This window comes from Dromiciops gliroides, chromosome 4 (genome assembly GCF_019393635.1).
Source record: "Dromiciops gliroides isolate mDroGli1 chromosome 4, mDroGli1.pri, whole genome shotgun sequence".
NCBI lineage: Eukaryota > Metazoa > Chordata > Mammalia > Microbiotheria > Microbiotheriidae > Dromiciops > Dromiciops gliroides.
In genome coordinates, this window is record NC_057864.1 from 11,135,416 (window position 1) to 11,154,672 (window position 19,257).

General features: G+C 46.7%; 1 protein-coding gene across 3 annotated transcripts in view; it reads left to right on the forward strand.

Annotated features, from left to right (window-relative positions):
• The window catches only part of GNG12 (G protein subunit gamma 12), a 363,426-nt gene that overhangs the window by 261,372 nt on the left and 82,797 nt on the right, over positions 1 to 19,257 (forward strand). For all 3 annotated transcript variants that reach the window (XM_044002005.1, XM_044002006.1, XM_044002004.1), the window contains one exon: positions 5,200 to 5,251. The gene's annotated coding sequence lies outside the window, so the exon portion shown is untranslated. The remainder of the gene's footprint in view (positions 1 to 5,199; positions 5,252 to 19,257) is intronic.

Consider the following 19,257-nt stretch of genomic DNA (forward strand, 5'->3'; position numbering starts at 1 on the left):
ATAAAGCACCGGCCCTGGAGTCAGGAGTTCCTGGGTTCAAATCCGGCTGTGTGACCCTGGGCAAGTCACTTAGCCCCCATTGCCCCGCAAAAAAACAAAAAACAAAAAACAAAGAGAGGCTTGATCTCAAGCCCACCTCTTCCACTTCCTAGCTGTGTGACCTTTGGCGTGTCATTAACCACTGTGTTAAGCAAATTTCCAGGACTTAAATCGTCTAAAAGGATTTATTATTAAGTGCCTCCCATGCACTAGGCACTATATAAACCAAAGAGGAGTCAAAGACAGAAATACAGTCTCTATCCTCATAAATATTATCTCCTACTTTGAGGGAGTGGGTGGGGAAAGAAATAATAGGTACAAAGAATATGAACTTAAAAATATGTACAATGTAAATACAAAGTAAGTTCTAGATAGAAGATACCCTACAGGGATGGACAGAGTAGATTTTCTGTAGAAGGTGGGGCTTGAGTCAAGCTCAGCTGTACCAAGGCTTAGGCTTAGGGTCTCTATTGGTAGGGGTGGGGTCTCCATGTGCAGGAAATCAGAGAAATAATTCAAATATTTGAATATTCACATAATCAGCTTCAAAGTACTCCGTGATAGCCTTGTGACCCCGGGCAAGTCACTTAACCCTCATGGCCCCACCAAAACAAAAAAGTTCTCAGTGAAATTTGAAGACTCAAAAAAGAATCATGTTTTCCCCTGTGCCCATCCTAGCGGCTTGAGTTTTCCTAAGTTTGCTGAAGGACCCCCATTGTGGGTATCCACATGGAATAATCATTAGGGTCCTTTCTCGGGCACAGTATCTGTGGAAGAGAGACAGACCGACAGACAGAGAGAGAAGAAGGAAAGGAGACAATAAGGAGAAAGGAAAGGAGGGAGGGAGGGAGGGAAGGAAGGAACATCTATTAAGTGTTTTTGTCGGGCACTGTGCTAAATGCTCACAATAAACTACCAAAATGAGAGAGGATGGAGCAGCCTCTTCTGAGGTACCAAACAGAGCTACTTTTCCACTTTTGGGGGGTGGAGGTGGAGATAATTATGTAGGGCTCTGTGGTGAAAGTCATCCAGGGTGACTGCTCAAGAGCCCTGCCCTGTGGACTGAAGTCTCAGACTGATTGCTGTTTGTGTGTTCTACAGCTATTATTATTGTGCATCAGCCTCCACTCTTCGTCTTTTTTGATGGCGTTCAGATAGAAGTAGTCTGGGAACAAGCTGCTAGCCTGCCATTATTCTTTTATGTCTAATCTTTTACAGATTATTGTTCTGGCCGATAAAATGGCCATTTGGGGGGTAGTTGAATAAAAATACTGGGATCCAAGCTCATCTTCTGTGGGCTCACAAAAAATACACTCAGGATGACTCAAGTAGCCGACAGGATGATGGGATAAATAATATGCACCTGGTCTTGTTCCCACATGATTTTTACTTCTTTTCTTATTTCTCTATGGTTTGAAAGCTTTTCATTCCCTGTAGTTTGGAGATTGGGAGTACTCAGTACAGCAGCTTCTATTAAAAGTGGGCTTCTTAAATGGGGCTGTCCTCAAACTTGACCCTTCGTCTCTCAGATCCAAGCATTTTCACTGCCCCCAGTTCCCTCCTCATCTCTTCCTTCTGTCTCCCCTGGCTTCAAGTCCAAGCTCAAATCCCACCTCCTATGAGACACCTCCCCTAGCTCCCCTCATCTTAGGCTTGTCCCCTGAGAGTGTTCCGAATGGATCATGTTGATATCCTGTTTGTCACCATTGTTGGGATGTCTGCCCTACGAGAGTTCGGAGAATAGCAATTTTGCCTCTTTTTTTTGTCCCACAGTACCTGACACTTCATTGATGTTGATTGATTAGACATTCTGTGGCTGCAGATGAATCTTAGAGTGGCCTCAGAGAGGTTAAGGGTCCTTAATGGTTGCACAGCTGACAAACAGCAAGGGTCACATTTGAACCCAAGTCCTCCTGATTCCAAGCTCACATCTACTGTGCCCAGCCACCTGTCACTATGTGAAATCTGTGATGTCCATGTGCTAACAATAACAGTAATACCCTACATTTGTGTGGTGTTGGCCTTCACGCTTCTCAAAGTACACATTGAACCCCCTCTGCAGCCTGGGAGGGCATGTAGGCTAGGTAGGGGGAGTCCTTATTTGACTGATGAAGACACAGTGGCTTCCAGAGGACCAATGGGAATATTGGATTCTGGGACTGGCTTGAGGGTATAAAGACCATTCCCTGATTTTGCCTCTCTTATCTCCGCCCCCCCACCCTGGGGGCAATGAGGGTTAAGTGACTTGCCTAGGGTCAGACAGCTAGTAAGTGTCAAGTGTCTGAGGCTGGATTTTAACTCAGGTCCTCCTGAATCCAGGGCCAGTGCTTTATCCACTGTGCCACCTAGCTGCCCCTCTTATCTCTTATTATTATCTCATTCCCTCTTATTATTTGTTCTTATGAGAAAGGAGAGTGAGGCTAATGGGGAATTTGAGAGACTTAAGAACTCAATGACCAGGCACAATTCCCTTTGACTCATGAAGATGTGTCACATCCTAACAGAGGTGATGCACTCAGGTGCAGGGGGCCCATATTTTTTGGACATTGCCTGTTTGGGAATTTGTTTGCTTGACTTTCTGTATTTGTTACAAGGGTTTTGGTTTTCTTTTCTTTCTCAGAGTGGGCAGGGCTGGGAGGGAGAGAAAGCAGATTTTTATTCCTTGAAAAATAAATAAATATATATATTTTTAAATTGGACTAATATTAGCAAAAGAAAGAAAGAAAGAAAGAAAAGAATCAACCTTTTTTAATCGCATAGGGAAGGGAGGGGCTAGAGAAGACGCCAGTGGAATCTAGTTGGGAATTGGGGAGTTTAGACAGCCAGCCCTTTCCATGGGAGGTTTGGGACATATTTTATATTCTGTCTGTAATAGTGAGGGTAGATCTTATAGCTAATTGCATTAATCTGTTAGTGATTAGGCCCGGCCTGGGACAGGGTCCAGCCTCTGACATGAGAGAGAAGAGTGCCTTGCCTCTCTCCAGAGGTCAGCATCTGCCCCAGATCTGGGAGTTTTTGTCTTTCCCCCTGTTGCAGGGAGAAAAGACGCATCTTTCAAGGTTAATGCCACTAGCTGCTGCCCAAGGGGGATTCTATTTAGGCCTGGATGGAAATACGAAAATAGAGAGACACTGTGTGAGCGGAAGGGCATCCTGGGGGAAAAGATCCCGGCAGACCAGAAGACTGACCACGTGTGGCTGGTGTCCCGAGGCATCTGACATAGATCGGTCTCTAAAACACGCTTCTCTTGAAAGTCATTCGGAGGAGCTGGATTTTGTCTGTTTTCTTTCTTTTGCCTTTTGCAAATTAATTACAGGTTTCCAGGAAAGAAACAACAACAGTCCTGCCTGCCTGGAAGTGCTCAGGCCTTTCAGAAAGTGTCCTTAATGGATGATTGCTTTGGTCCTATATGCAAATTGGATTAAAGCTGAGGAAACTGTTGAATTCAAGTCAGGCCTTTCCAATCGATACTGGGGGCGGGGACTGGTGCTTCCTCTTAACAATTGCTGGATTTTGAGAATGATTTTTTTTTACTTCCTGTCCCACTTTTCAGTGCACTAGGTACTTGAAGGAAAGGACTTTTCATTCTCAGTAGGCCCCAGCACACAGTAGGTGCTTACCACATGCTTGTTCAGTTGAACCTAATTTCCTCACAGTAGCCAGGTAGGAGGTAGTAGGAGTGGATGATCGTCCCCATTTTATAGGTGAGGAAACTGAGTCTCAGAAATTAAGGTTCCAGCTTAGTGTCACCTTAGTATCAGAGGCAGAATTCAAATTTAGATCTTTCTGGCCCTTATCCAGCATACTGTCTACCCACTATATCCTCTAGCTGCCGGTGCCCCGATAGCCCATCTCTACCCTTAACTATACTCTCACTGGTTGATCTCATCAGTTCCCTCGGGCTCAGTCATCATCTCAATGCAGAAGATTCCCACATCTGGACCTTCTAACATTACCTACTGTCCATGCCCTGAAGGCATCTCAGCCTCAACGTGTCCAAAATGGGGCCATTTCCTCCAAACTCTTCCTAACTTCCCTGTTCCCTTCCTGGGTACCTTGAAGACTCGGGCATCGGAGTGATTCACTCCACAAAACCACCCAGGCTGCTGCCAGGCCTTGTTTCCCCCTTCCCAGCACGGCTACAATAAGTCTCTTTCTGTTCTCATATTACTATCCCAGCTTTGTTTAGTCAGTTCATCACCTCTCACTTGTATGATTGCTATAATCTCCTAACTGCCCTTCCTGCCTGAAGTCTCTCCCTCCTCCTGCCCTCTGCCAAGATGATTTTTTAAAGTGTGGGTCTAACCTCATCACCCCCACCCCACTCGGGGAGCACCAGAGGCCCCCATTTTCCTCCAGGGTCAACCATGAAGTCATCTATCTTTCAGCTAAAGATATTCACAGCTTGGCCCCTTCCCACCTTTCCAATCATGCCCCCTTTTCCTCTGCTCTCCAGGTTGTATTCCGTTTCCCATTCCCGTGCCCCCTCACCTCTGCCTCTTAATTCCCCACCTTCCTTGGTGACTCAGTTTAAATCCCACATTCTGCAGGAAGCCCTTCATCCCTTCCCCTCCCAGACTGCTTTCCATCCATTCTGTATGTAACCTGTGCGCTCCTAGTTCTTTACATCTTGACTCTACCATTAGGATGTCAGCTCTGAGGTCCTTTCTCTGACTAGATCTTAGACGTTTCTGCCATACACTGGGCACTTAATAAATCCAGCTAATGCATTTTGGAGACATGGAGAACTATCTCCCACCCTCCACCCCCAATATTCCTTTTCTAATGACTTGTGTTGACTTCTCTGGGTCCACATTGGTTGCTAATCAAGGCAAGTTCCTGGAGGGGAGGTTCTGGTTTTTTCCCTGTTTCCCTAGCATGGGGCACAGCGTCTGCCCCATAGTAAGCTCTTTAAAAAATGATTGTTGACTGACTGCTTGTAAGGCTGACTTACACAGGTGACCCGGAAATCAACAAGCATCAGGAAATTGAAGTATCCTGGGGAAAATATCTTTATGCTCAACTAGGCTATGCAATCTTTGCTAATCTTTAACCAGAAGTAGAAACACTTAACACTGTTTCAGTTTCTTATGATCGAAAGGACAACTTTTGAAAACTTGGCTTGCTTACTATGGAATGTTTGTTCTAAAACTCTTGCAGATTTCCTTGACCATTTGAACCTGAAAACACCGTGTCAGACAGCCTCTTATTGGTAAGTCCTTTGTGTTTAATTTTTAAAAGAAAGTAACTGTGATTGCATGTGACTCAAGAATTCAAGTGGAATGTTGTTTGACTTGTACTGTATTTAAATGGTTATTCACTCACCTTTGGGTTTTCTCCTAGAATAATTTGTGGCATTTTCCATGCTTGCAGAAAAAAAGATGTACGTTCTTCTTGGTGGTCAAAAGATCTTTGAATACTGGTCAGGGGTCATTAGGGAAAGAGTGGCTAAAACAGTTATTGTCATGGAAAAAAGATCTGAAGGGTTGGAGGGACTTCAAGGTCATTTTGAGTCCAGGGTTGTGAAATGGAAGCCAGATTGAACTAGCAGGACCTTAAACTGAATTAAGAGAGGCATACATATTGTCAGGGAATTAGAGGTTCTATACTGCTTGGTTGGACTCCATCTGGAGTGTTGAAGGGCTACATTTTAGGAAAAAGATTGAAATTTGGACAGATTGTCCATAAGACGATGGGCCAGAACAATAAAAAATTGAAAACTGTGTCTTATGTGGAAAGAGCTAAGACTTTCTAGCCTGGAGAAGAGACAATCGGGGCAGGGGAGATGGAGTGAGTCACTGTTTTCTATATCCAAAGGGCTGTAATGAGTAAAAGGAATTAGACTTTTTCTGCTTGTCCCCAGTGGATGGAACTATGAAAGAACTATAGATTATCAGTTGAATGTAAGGAGATTAAAAAAAAAACCCTTGCTAACAGTCAAAGCTATCTACAAATCGAATGTATTTCCTTGGGAGCTTATCCCTTATGACTACATTCTCAAGTCAAAAATGGATAAGCCCTCTTAGAGGGAGGGAGTCTTGGCTTCTGGTAGGCCATGGTCTGAATGACCTCATAAGTCCTTTGAATTCTCAGATTCTCTGATTCTGTTACCTGAAAAACTCTCCTGTAACTCAAACATTCCCAAGCCCCAGCTTGTGCTCTCTTATTTCAAGCACTCCTCAACACGTCAACAACGTAAGACAGCAAAGGAATTTGAACAACCCCCTGGAGTCGGCTCTCGGGGGGCCTGGCCTGTAGCTGAAGAGGATTCGGCCCCTTTATTACTCATGCCCCCGGCCTTCTGAAATTTCTCCTTCTATGACCTATTTGCTCGTGGCACTAAGTGAATTCTTTAGGGATGATCCTGATTTGGGGGGTAGGAAAAGGATGTGTGTTTCAACAGGAACTCTTCTAGTTACAGGCTTTTCCTTTTGCCTTGTGATGGTGGTGAGAAGGGATTGCTTCTCTCTTAGAGCAATGGCCCTGTCTGGGATTTTAGGTCTTGGGTAATATCAGACTGAAATAGGCCAGGATAAACCAAGTGTTTTTGTTTTGAATGAGTTAGCAATTTTTTTTTACATTGTCACTTCCCAATAACTCTTCACTTCCCTGCCCACCACCCAAAGGACCTTCCCTTATAACAGAGAGATACATAGTAAATCAATACATTGGCCATGTCTGAAACCATATGCCCCATTCTGCACCTGTAGTCCACCACCTGTCTGCTGAGAGTCAGGAGGTATGCTTCAGTTTTCTGAAGTCAGGATAGATCACTTCATTGATCAGAATTATGAAGTCTCTCGTCTGTTATTTATCTTGACATTATTGTGGTCATCTTGTAAATTTATTCCCCTAGTTTTGTTCACTTCTGTCTGAACCAGTTCATACAGACCTTCTCAAGTTTCTCTGAATTCTTCATTTTGAGATAATATGCAAAGAGCTCCATAATATGTGTACTGTATAACTGGAAAGATAGTTGTGGGGTGAGGGGGGGGGGGAGGCCTTTCTCAGAAGATGGGATTTGAGATGAATCTTGAAAAAGGCCAAGGGGCAGCTAGGTGGTGCAGTGGATAAAGCACCAGCCCTGGATTCAGGAACACCTGAGTTCAAATCCGGCCTCAGACACTTGACACTTACTAGCTGTGTGACCCTGGGCAAGTCACTTAGCCCTCATTGCCCCTCAAAAAAGAAAAAAAGAAAAAGGCCAAGGAAGCAGGGAGGTAAAGCTAAGAAAGGGGTATATTCTGGACATGAGAGACATGCCAGTGAAAAGGTATACAATTGGGGGAGATGGAATGTTGAGTTTGAGGAATAGCAAGTACTCATGTTGCCAAAAGGTGGAATATGTGGAGGAGAGGAAAGTGTAAGAAGACCAGAAAGATAGGAAAGGGGGTATGCCTCTTATATTCCTGCCAACCCCCTTTGTATATCAGACCTTTAACAGAGACATTTGCTGTGATGATTTTTCCCAATTGACTACTTCTCTTCTATTATGGCTGCATTGATTTTGTTTCCATAAAAGCTTTTACAATTTTGTAAAATTGAAATTGTCTACTTTCTCCTCTGATTTTTAATGATGGGATCTTTCATATTCATTGGAACTTGTTGGAGCATTGGGTAAAAGGTGTTGATCTAGAGAGATCTTGTAAGTATCATGGGTTGTGGTAATACAGGGTCATGGCCAGAAGGTTAGTTAGTATCACAGGTGAGTGCTTAGGTAACTAGAAACCCAGAGGGAGCAGTGCCCTTGAGAGAGCATCAATTAGTACAAGTAGGCAGCCACAAGTGACCAGTGTGGTTTTGGGAGGTTGGCACAGGTGAGAGCCAAGGTTTCCAAGTAGGTATTTTGGGTCAGTGTCCAAGCATGACCAGACCAGAAGCCTAAGAAGCACAAGGCAAGGGGCTGGAAACAAAAATACCAGCCATTAGGGATCAGAACCTAGGCAGGCATGGTTCGTAGCCATTCGCTCTCTTTGGGCCTCAGTTCCTTCATTGGTCAATGAGTGATTTGGTCTAGATAATCTCCAAGACCCGTCCAAAGCCCAAGATACCGAAAGGGATCTCGGAAGAGATTTCCAGGATCTTTTGCACTTGCATGGGGGGAAAAATGCATCTTTATTTTCCCTAGTCTCTAATTGCAATTTAGCACCTCCTTCTGTTATAAATGTAGTCTACAAACCAGAGAAGGGTTAGTGATAATCTGTGACTGTGACCAAGAGAAATCACAGATCTTTTCATATTACCTTGTCTTTGTCACAGATATCTTGAAATACTGTTTATGCCCATGATGCCTTTAAAATGACTTTGAAATGATTAAACCTGGCATCAGATATATTCCCATATCACAAATTTGTTCCTTTAATATATATATGTTTTTTGGTGAGGCAGTTGGGGTTGAGTGACTTGCCTAGGGTCACACAGCTAGTAAGTGTTAAGTGTCTGTGGCCGGTTTTGAACTCAGGACCTCTTGATTCCAGGGCCAGTGCTCTATCCACTACGTCACCTAGCTGCCCCTCCTTTAATATTTTGATAACTGTACTTCAATATAATTGGTTTCCTCAGTAAAGATCTATTTAATACCACCTTCTGAGAAGGGATCCATGGGCTTCCCCAGACTGCCAAAAGGGTCCATGACACAACCAAGGCTAAGCATCTTTAGGCTGTGAGGAGCTGGCTCAGAGGAGTTAGGCAGGGACAGAAGGGGCCAACCCAGGTTAATGTAAGTGATGACAATGTAAAGGTTTGGCCGATCGCCGCCTGCCTTTTGCCCTGTGCCCATTGGTGTGGGTGGACAAGCGTCGCTGCTGATTGCCACGCGGAGATAGAGACCAGCAGGTGCCCTTACACTGTGGAAAACCCCGGGTGCTCAGCCCTCCCAGTGAGTCAGAAAGCAGAGGCTTTCTTGGGAGTCAGCACACTTGGCCCATCACTAGAAGGGGGGGAGGAGAGTGAGCCAGCCAGGAGAAGGGACTGACTGAGAGATGGTGAAGGACCAGTCGGAGGCTCTACTGACAGCGATTCTCAAGAAGCAGGCCCATCATTTGGGGAACATTGTGGTATAAGAATGGCATGGAAGAGAATGTGATTGTGCTGTTAAGAAAAGATTTCAGAGAAAATGGAGAAGGCTTATATGAACTGATGCAGAAAACAATTCATGCGATAACGACGATGGAAAGGTGACTTAATGAATCTTATCAATTCAGTGACCAACCATGATTCCAGAGGACCAGTGATGATGCTAGATGATAGACTGAGCATGTAGAATGAGCCAGATTGTTTTGGGACGTGGCCATTGTGAGAATTTACTTTGCTTGACTGGGCATATTTGTTATAAGGGCTTTCTTTGGTTTTCCTTTTCCAATGGAGGAAGTCAGAGGCAGAGAAAATAGATTTGTTAACTGAAAAAATTAAATTAAATGAAGCTTTTCACTAAGGGGGTTAGAAGATTTGCCTTTATTTTCTCAGAGTTCTAGCACTGGATCGGGGAGGGTGTTTTTCCCTATAGCAAACCTAAACTAGCCACTTCCAACAATTTCTCCTCAGCCTGTCCTTTGGATCCAGGCAAAATCAATATGGCCATCCTTCAAATGCCAGCTATCATTTCCCTCCCAAAGTCTGCTCCTTTTAGGGCTAAATAGCCCCAGTTATTATTATTTTTGTGTGTGTGAGGCAATTGGGTTAAGTGACTTGCCCAGGGTCACACAGCTAGTAAGTGTTATGTGTCTGAGGCTGGATTTGAACTCAGGTCCTCCTGACTCCAGGGCTGGTGCTCTATCCACTGTGCCATACAGCTGCCCCTAGGCCCAGTTATTTTTGTTTTTTTTGGTTTTTTGGTTTTGTTTTTTTTTTGCTGAGGCAATTGGGGTTAAGTGACTTGCCCAAGGTCACACAGCTAGTAAGTGTTAAGTGTCTGAGGCTGGCTTTGAACTCAGGTCCTCCTGACTCCAGGGCCAGTGCTCTATCCACTGCACCACCTAGCTGCCCCTAGGCCCAGTTATTTTTACCTAATTTTCACCTGACCGACTTCCCAGTTGTGTCCCTGTCTAATTGCTCTCTTATTGATGGGTCCCAGCTTATCAGTGTCTGTTGTCAATCACACTTTGTCTCCTGGGACTTGGAACAGTCTGTTAGGAGGCAATATATCCCATGTCTGATCAATTCAGTCAGTCAACAAGCACTTATTAAACACCTGCTGTGTGCTAAATGCTGAGGATACAAAGAAAGACAAACAATGCCTGCCCTCCAGGAGTTCCTAGTCTAATGGTGAAGACTCATAGGCATGTGGGTGCCTCTCAGTGGGGAGAAATGCAGATAATAAGAGGGTATTGACGCTGCCTCTGACGCTTTATGGGGGGAGGTGCTCGTGTTTTCTTCTTTCCCCCAAGGTTCTGGGTCATAAAGCTCATGCACCATCTTCCCCAAGTTCCCATCCAACCCATCAATTGTCTGAGACTCATAAGGGGTGAAACCTGCAAGACTGAGCCCTGGGTATCAGCTTCCCCTGGAGCCATGGTGCCTGATGGGCAAGAGAGACTGGGAGTGCCCATGAGGATGGGCAGTGGGCACAGCCCCAGTGGAGGGGGGCTGCAGGACCTTGTGTGATAGCACCGGGAGGGGTAGAGGTCACGCTTGCCAGCCTCTGAGGCCTCCTCCACCCACAGTTGGTTGGGGTTTGGAGGCCTGAAGTGAGCACAGTGCTGAGATGGCGGGGTCACCTGAGAGGCCTCGTCCTACCTTTGCACATTCTAGTGAGGAAACTCAAGGCCAGAACCCGGCTGTCCAGGGCTGCAAATGCACTATTCCTCTTGGCTTTTACAGGGGGCGTGCTAGACTGCCAAAACACTGGCATGTATGTATGTGTGTGCTTGTGTGTCGTGTGTGTGCGTGCATTGTGTATGTGTGTGCCCATGTGTATGTGTGTGTGAGCATGTGTATGTGTGTGCACACATGTATGTGTGTGCTTGTGTGTCATGTGTGAGCATGTGTGCCCACGTGTATGTGTGTGAGCATGCGTATGTGCGCGCACATGTATGTGTGTGAGCACATGTATGTGTGTGCTTGTGTGTCGTGTGTGAGCGTGTGTGTGTGTGTGTGTGAGCATATGCCCCTTCCTTTAAGGAAAGCTTAGAATCAACTGCCGGAGGGAAGCTTCTCCCTCAGATAAGATTGCTCGCTAGACAGAGAGGCAGACAGAGACAGACAGATGGATAGCCGGGTGATAAATAGATGATGGGGGGGGGGGGTAGATGGACAGCAACACCTGGATAGACAGATAATAGATAGATGATCTTAGATGAATGGATAGAGACAGACACATGGCATAACAGGTGATGGATAGGCAGATATATAGATGGACGGATGGATAGAAAGGGAGATGGATAGATAGGGAGATGAAGCATCTATTAAATCCAATGGTGTTCTAGGCACGGTGCCACTGATGGTGTCCTGGAGAGCTTAACCCTTTCAGCTCTGGATTCCTGCCCTGGGGCCCTCTCCTCATCTGGTGAGAGCACTTACTCCATCCAGGGGGCCCCCAGTTATGCCTCATTGTATTCCCTGGCACGCTCTTGACCACCACCCTCCTCCCCTTCTTCCCCACTGTCAAGTTTTGGACCCTTAATTAAATCAGTAGTGCTGTTGTTCCTGGAATGTGTGGTTCTACTCCCCTGTGGTGCCTCTCACCATCTCTGGTATATTCCCCTATGAATGTTATCTCCCCCTTAGAAAGTAAACTCCTTGAGGGCAGGTTTCATTCATTCATTCATTCACTCATTCATTCAAGGACTTTCAGGGCCCCCTCATCACACAAATGTGGGCCTACCACACAGGCAGATGAAATCAGAGCCGCAGGAGGGTGTCTAGACAGGACTATGACTAGCCAGGCATTCAGGGTGAGTAATGGCCAGGGTCGCTCAGGCAGAGGCAGTCCCTACTTCTGGCCAAGACATTCCTGGAAACTGCATCACGAAGCAGAAACGGCTAAATGCAAATCATCTCTCCCTGCTTTGCAGCGTTAACAAGAAGTAATTGTTGTTATTATTTATGACATTAATTCCTTAATAGCATCAGCTCATTCGGGTTATCTTTCATCCTAACTTCCCTTTGCAGCAGAGGAGCAGAGAAACCTGGTGCTTTGCCTCACTGGAGCCTGACAGTAACCCTGGGAGGCAGGCCTGATGGGGGACTCAGCCCTTCTCCCTGTTCTCCCCTCCAGCCAAACTGACCCTCTCTCTGCTCCTTGTCCCCAGTGGCTCTCCTTCATCTCTGGGAGCTTCTGTCCCCTTAGCTCTTCCTCATAAGCACTCTCGTCCTTTGAAGATGCTGTGTGGGCCCCAGGAGGCCCTTCCTCATCCCCCAAACTTCCAGTGTCCCCCCCACATGAACCATCTTCTACCTCAATGGAAATAACTGGATTTGGATTTTATCCACGTAATGTCTACTCTGTATGTGAATGTGCACACACCTAGTCAACGTATTTGTCTTCCTCAATAGAATGTAGCTTTCTTGGGAGGGGGGATTACTTCCTTCTTGGCACTTGAGTTCTTGGTGGGGAGCCCAGTGCCTGGTGCGCGATGAGCACTGAAGAAAGACTTGTTTGACCGCGTGCATAAGGCCCACCTGTGAGCAGAGTAAGGACTTGGTACAAACCTTCCAAGTTCAGTCACTGAATGCCTCCTTCTCTGTGCCATGATCTTCCGGCTGTTTAATGTATGAAGACCTCTTTGTAACATCCAATTTCTTAGCCCTCACCCCCTCCCGCCCCCACATAATGCTGTATTATGAGTGTCTATCAATTGAGAAAACATATAACTGGATAAGGATCCCTTGTAATGATTCTTAGGCCTTCCAGATGTCAGCCCTCATGCCCAGGGGTTGGGAAAACGCAGAATTTTCTCTATACACTCAAATGGTTTGGGGATCTCACCCCTCTGGCTGCATCCCGCAACATCAAAGCCCCCAGTCTATTCATGCCCATCCATCCTGGGCCCAGCTCTTGTCCGTGGCCTCCAAAAGTTCACCACAGGAAGTTTCGCCGTGGTCGGGAAGCCTGACTTGTTTTCTCCTACTCTTATCACCATCACCATGATCAATATGTTAATGGTAATAGTAATACTGATCATTAGTATTAATCATAAGAGCAGCTCACATTTCTCTAGTGCTGTGAGGTTGGCCGAGGATTTTTCTGTCTGTGTATGTGTGTACACATATGTCTGATTTCTGTGCCGTTATTGCCCCCATTTGTCCTCTTCTGTAAAATAAAGGTTGACCTAGATGATCTTGGAGAGCCCCTCCTGCTTTGAGTCTCTGGTAAGGTTTGTGGAGCACTGGACAGATATTACCTTGCTGAATCCTCACAAGAACCCATAATGTCAGCACTATTGCTGTCTCCATTTGATAGATGAAAAAACTGAGGCTGAGAAGGGTTAAGTGTCTTGGCCAGGCTCACATCCACTAGTAAGTATCTGAAGCAGGATTTGAACTCTGGTCTTCCCGACTCCAAAGACCACCCTAGCACCCTCCAGGCCCTGTGAGCCAAGGGCTCTTGAGCCCCAGCTGCCCCCTAGGCTGGCCTGTCTCTGGTAACCGTATTTCATGCTGCTGAGGTGGATAACCTCATGGAGGTCACCGAGGACAAGCTGTAGGCCTTCATCCTCGGCCCTTTTGTTTATCCAATTTGCAAAGGACATGAAGCTAGAAGGCCTAGCTGATACAGGAGAGGGACAGACTCAGGGTCCAAAGTGGCCTCAGCAGCTGGGAGCAATGGGCCGGATCCGACAGGATGGATTGAATCGAGTTCATGTCGAGTGAGGCCTTTCGGTTTTAACAAATCCGCAGACCGTGCTCAGGACCAGGACGGGAGGAGATGGAACCAGTCAGTGTCTCATTGGTAAATAAAAGATTTAGGGCCGTGGTTAGCAGCCACCCAAAGCTTTGTCATGTGATCAGCTGCCAAAATACTGCATTGATGGAATTATGGTGCCCAGATTGAGTGAGGTCATCATTCTCTTCTTAGGTCAGACCTGAAGATGAGGAATTCTTAAGATTCTAGAATTTGGGCTGTAAGGGACCTCGAAGGCCATCTAGTCTAACCCTCTGATCTTTCTTTCTTTCTTTTTTTTGGTGAGGCAATGAGGATTAAGTGACTTGCCCAGGGTCACACAGCTAGTAAGTGTCAAGCATCTGAGGCCGGATTTGAACTCAGGTCCTCCTGAATCCAGGGCCGGTGCTTTATCCACTGAACCACCTAGCTGCCCCTAACCCTCTGATTTTACAGGGAGGAAACTGAGACCCAGAGAGGCAGTGACTTATCCAAAGTCACAAAGGTAGTAAGTGACAGAAGTAGGTTTTGAACCCAGGTCTCATGACTCCAAATCTAGCGCTGCCTTAGTGACTCTGGGCAAATTTAAGCCTCAGTGGATTCATTCGTATTTAGACTCAGAGTCGGGACAAACTTGGTTTAAATCCTGTGCCTGATAAACCCTGGCTGTGCCACCCTGGCATCTTGCAGTCCCAGTTCCTCATCTGTGAAATGTTGGGCTTGTCGGCCGACACACATTTGTTAATGACTTACACTGTTCCAGGGACTGTGCTGGAGATGCAAAGAAGGGCAGAAACAAAACAAAAATGTATCAAAAACCAGCCTCTCCCCTCCCTGGGCCTGTGTGCTGGTGGGCAGTTGGCCTGGATATACGAAGGGGCCGCAGGCTCCATCCCCCCCCTGCAAGTTCTAGGGACAAAACTGACACTGACTCGAGCCTCACCAGCTGGCCTGTTCAGCCTTCCCTTTGTTAGTGGCTGGTGACTAACTAAATTTAACATCAATTAGCTTTTACTACTGCATATTTACTCCAAAATTACAGCAATGGAAAGGAAAGGAATCAGCATGTATATCAAGCACCTCCAAGGTGCTAGGCACTGCAGACATGATGCCATTGAATGGTCACACCCCGGGAGGTGGGTGCTATTCGCATGGGATGGGGGATCCCCCATCAGTCAATCAGTGAACATTGACTTGGCATCTGCTCTGTACCAGGCCCTGTGCTAAGTGCTAGGGGTACAAAAAGAGGCAAAAGACAGTCCCTGCCCTCAAGGGGCTTACAGTCTAAGGAGGGAGACAACGTGCAACCAAATATGGATAAACGAGCTCTATATGAGATAAATGGGAAATAGTTAACAGAGGGAGGGCACTAGAATTGAGGGGGATTGGGGGTGGGCAGAAAGGAAGCGGGGGGATCCATAGTTGGAGAAAAGGGGTTGGGCATTGCACTGAGGGGGAGGGGCAGCCCAAGAGAATTCTGGAACCAAGAGATGGAACAGCGAGAAGCTGGTGTCACTGCCTTAAAGAGCAGAACGGGGGAGGAAGGTGTAAGGAGACTGGGAAGTTGGAGGGGAGAAGGAGCCACTGGAATTTATTGAGTGGGGGGGGTGGCATGATCAGACCTGGGCTCTAGGAAAATCACTTTGGTGGCTGAATGGAAGATGGACAGGAGTGGGGGAGACTTGAGGCAGGCAGACCCTGCCCCCCCCCAGCAGTGACTGCATCAGTCCAGCTGTGAAACAATGAGGGCCTGCTGCAGAGGAGAGGAGGGGGTACGTTCAGAGAGATGCTGCAGAGATGGTGTCAGCAAGCTCTGGCACGCCTGGGAGTGAGAGAGTGAGGGGAATCCAGGGTTGTGAGTCTGATGGACTGGGCCGATGGTGGTGCCTCTGTAGTAATTAGGAAGGTAGGAGGCAGGCAGGGAAGGATTAGGGGGAAAGAGAGTGGGTTCTGTTTGGGACATGTTTATTTATTATGGGTGTCTGTGGACAGCCAGTTCGAGATGTCTGAAAGGCAGTCGGAAATACGAGGCAGGAGAGGTAAATTTGAGAATCATCAGCATAGAGATGCTCATGAAATCCATGGGAACCGATGAGCTCACCCAGTGAGTGGTATAGAGGGAGAAGAGAAGGGGCAGAACCCTGAGGAGCACCTCCATTTAGAAGGAGGTCTGGAGGAGTCTGGAGGAGGATCCAGCCAAAGAGACAGGAGGAGCGGGCAGAGGGAGGAGGAAGATGTCCTGAACACCTTGAGAGAAGGGAGCATCAAGGGGGAGAGGTGATCCACAGGGTCCAAGGAGAATGGGATTGAGGTGTAAGGGGCTAAAATTCTAGCTAGTGGGGCAGCTAGGTGGCGCAGTGGATAGAGCACCGGCCCTGGAGTCAAGAGTACCTGAGTTCAAACCCGGCCTGAGACACTTAACACTTACTAGCTGTGTGACCCTGGGCAAGTCACTTAACCCCAATTGCCTCACTAAAAAAAAAAATTCTAGCTAGTCTGTCTAAAATAGCTAATGAGTGATCACCAATAAATTATGAGCTTTAGCAAGAGTTAGACTTTTAAGCATTTATTAAGGAGAATAAGAATTTGGAGAAGAGAAAGAAAAAGGCCTAGACTCATCTGTCTATTAAAGGGAGAGCACATTTCTAGCTCCACTCTCCACCAGAGTCCTGACAGAAGAGAGAGTGCCAGCCTCACCCCTTCTTCCTCCCACAAGCAAACTACACTTCCTGACACTTGCCCTCAGGCTCCTTCTCCTCCTGGCTGGGCTTTCCTACAGTAGCTCTCCAGCAGGTGGCATCACTCCAATCATTACAGAGGAGAGACCGTTGGGTTTGGGAACTGAGAGAGTATTGGTCGCTTTGGAGACAGAAGCCAATTTATAAGGGCTTAACAAAAGAGTGAGAAGACAAGAGAGTGGAGGACCCTCATTGGCAGCCTTTTTGAGATGTTTAGCTACAAAGGGGAGAAGAGACATTCACTCTAAGTGGGAAGGGAAGGATGCAGGGAGGGAGGTGCTGGCCTCCGAGCCTGAAAGACCCAGGTCCAACCCCTGCCCCCTGTGCTCAGTAACTATGTGCAGAGTCTGGCTTTGAGCATGTCCCAGCCTTGCTTCCCTTATCTTTAAACTGGGGATAACAGTAGAGCCTCCCTCCCAGTCTTGTGAGAATCACAGTCTTTACCGTTCTTAAAGCATCACATAAGCCTGAGCTGCTATTGTGATTTTGTTGGCTTAAGGTATCACGCCAAGTGAAAATAATAATAATTATTAGCCTTTACATAACTCTTTATGGCATGTGAAGCCATTGAATCCATTTCACAAATGAGGAAACTGAGGCAGGCAGGGTCACCCAGCTAATGTATGAGGCAGAATTTGAACTCAGATCTTCCTGACTCCAAGCTCAGTACTCTGGGCAAACTAGCAGCCAGTTTCTAGTCTTGGAAGTTGTATGGGGTAACTGAGAGGTTTGATAATTTGCCCAGCCTGACAAATTGAGTATTTGTTAGTGGGGACTTGGACCCAGGTCTTCCTAAAACTGAGGTTGCCTATCTATCCATCGTGCAATCCTGATTTGTATTATTAGTACCATTACCTCATCCTCCTCACGTGTGTGTGCACGTGCGCGCACACCTGCATGGTCCTCAGTATCCTTTAGCTGGGGAGCTCATTCCTGCAGGCCTTTCCATCCGGGTGCTTCCAGCATTGCTGAGCTCCGCACGGTCAAGGCGTGCAGGCCACCGCGGGATCCAGCACCGATGCTTCCAAGGCTCCCAGCCCCAGCCTCAGTTCTGAAGAAACCCTTGCCTTGCTGTGCTTTTCCTTCAAGTCTCCTTTGGAGACCCTTCCCAGACCCGACTCGCCCCTTCCTGGCTCCCAGGGCCTCCAGACTTCTTCACTAAACATGGATTAAACACCTTTTAAGTACCAGGCATTTCCAGGGCTGGGAGACAAAAATGAAGACCCATCCCCTCAGGGAGCTTATGCCTCCCCTGTCACCAGATCCCTCTAATTTAACAGTCCACTAGAGCAGACCCAGAGAGATATGGGGGGGGGGGGAGGCCAGTGAGTTTCCCTGTCTGTTCTGGGTGCGTGACCTTCATTCAGCTCAATGCCTCCAATGTGCCAGGCACTGTGCTAGGTTTAAGGCATTCAAGTAAAAATTAGTTTCTGTCCTCAAACAGCTTATGTTATCCTGTACACAGCTAAAGAGCCAGCTAGGATTTATATAGTGCTCTGTAAAGTGGTTTACACATATTGTCTCATTTGATCCTAACAACAATCCTGGGAGGTAGCTGCTATTATTATCCCCATTTTGCAGGTCAGGAAACTGAGGCAGATGGCAGTTAAGTGAGCTACCTAGGGTTAAAGACAGGATTCAAACTCAGATCTTACTGACTCCAAGCCCAGAACTATCTACTGCAATCCTCCCAGCTACCTCAGTAAGCTCTTAAGAGAGATAGAGACAGAGAAATAAAGAGAGAGATAGAGACAGAGAGAAACAAAGAGAAAGACAGAGACAGAGAGACAAAGAGATAGAGACAGAGACAGAGAGAGAAACAAAGAGAAAGACAGAGACAGAGAGACAAAGAGATAGAGACAGAGACAGAGAGAAACAAAGAGAAAGACAGAGACAGAGACAGAAACAAAGAGAAAGACAGAGACAGAGAGACAAAGAGAGAGATAGAGACAGAAATAAAGAGAGAGATAGAGACAGAGAGAGAAACAAAGAGAAAGACAGAGACAGAGAGACAAAGAGATAGAGACAGAGACAGAGAGAAACAAAGAGAAAGACAGAGACAGAGAGACAAAGAGAGAGATAGAGACAGAGACAGAGAGAAACAAAGAGAAAGAGAGGGAGAGAGAGAATTCCATGGATCTGTGTTCCAGTGATAAGTTTACCCTCTCAGTGATAGGTTTACCCTCTCAGTGATAGATTGCAATCCATCCTTTCCCTTGGAGCCTTATTGTTCTAGAGCTGAAATTGACCAAAGGAGTTTTCTAGCCCATCCCCTCAATCTACAGAAGAGAAAACTAAAAGCCCCTAATTATGTGACTTGCCCAAGACCACCCAGGCAGTAGATAACAAGCAAGATTGAAACACAGGTCCTCTGCTCCCACAGAGGCAGGGCCCTTTCTGTGGGAGCATTGATGGTTTGGCCCTCTCCCCATCCCAGGAGACCTTGGGGGGATTCCTAAAATGGCTTCCTCTGGTCCTACCAGGCTGCAGAGGGAGCCCTGAGGAGCTGGCCTTTCCTGCTCCTGCCCTGCAACCAGGCCACCCCCTTTCCAATCTCCGGTTCCTCTGTTGGCCTCTTACGCCCGTATTTATTGTGTAATGACTTGTTCATGGCTTTTTGGACACCTCCTCCTGTTGGTAACGCTCTTTCTTTCTTTAAAT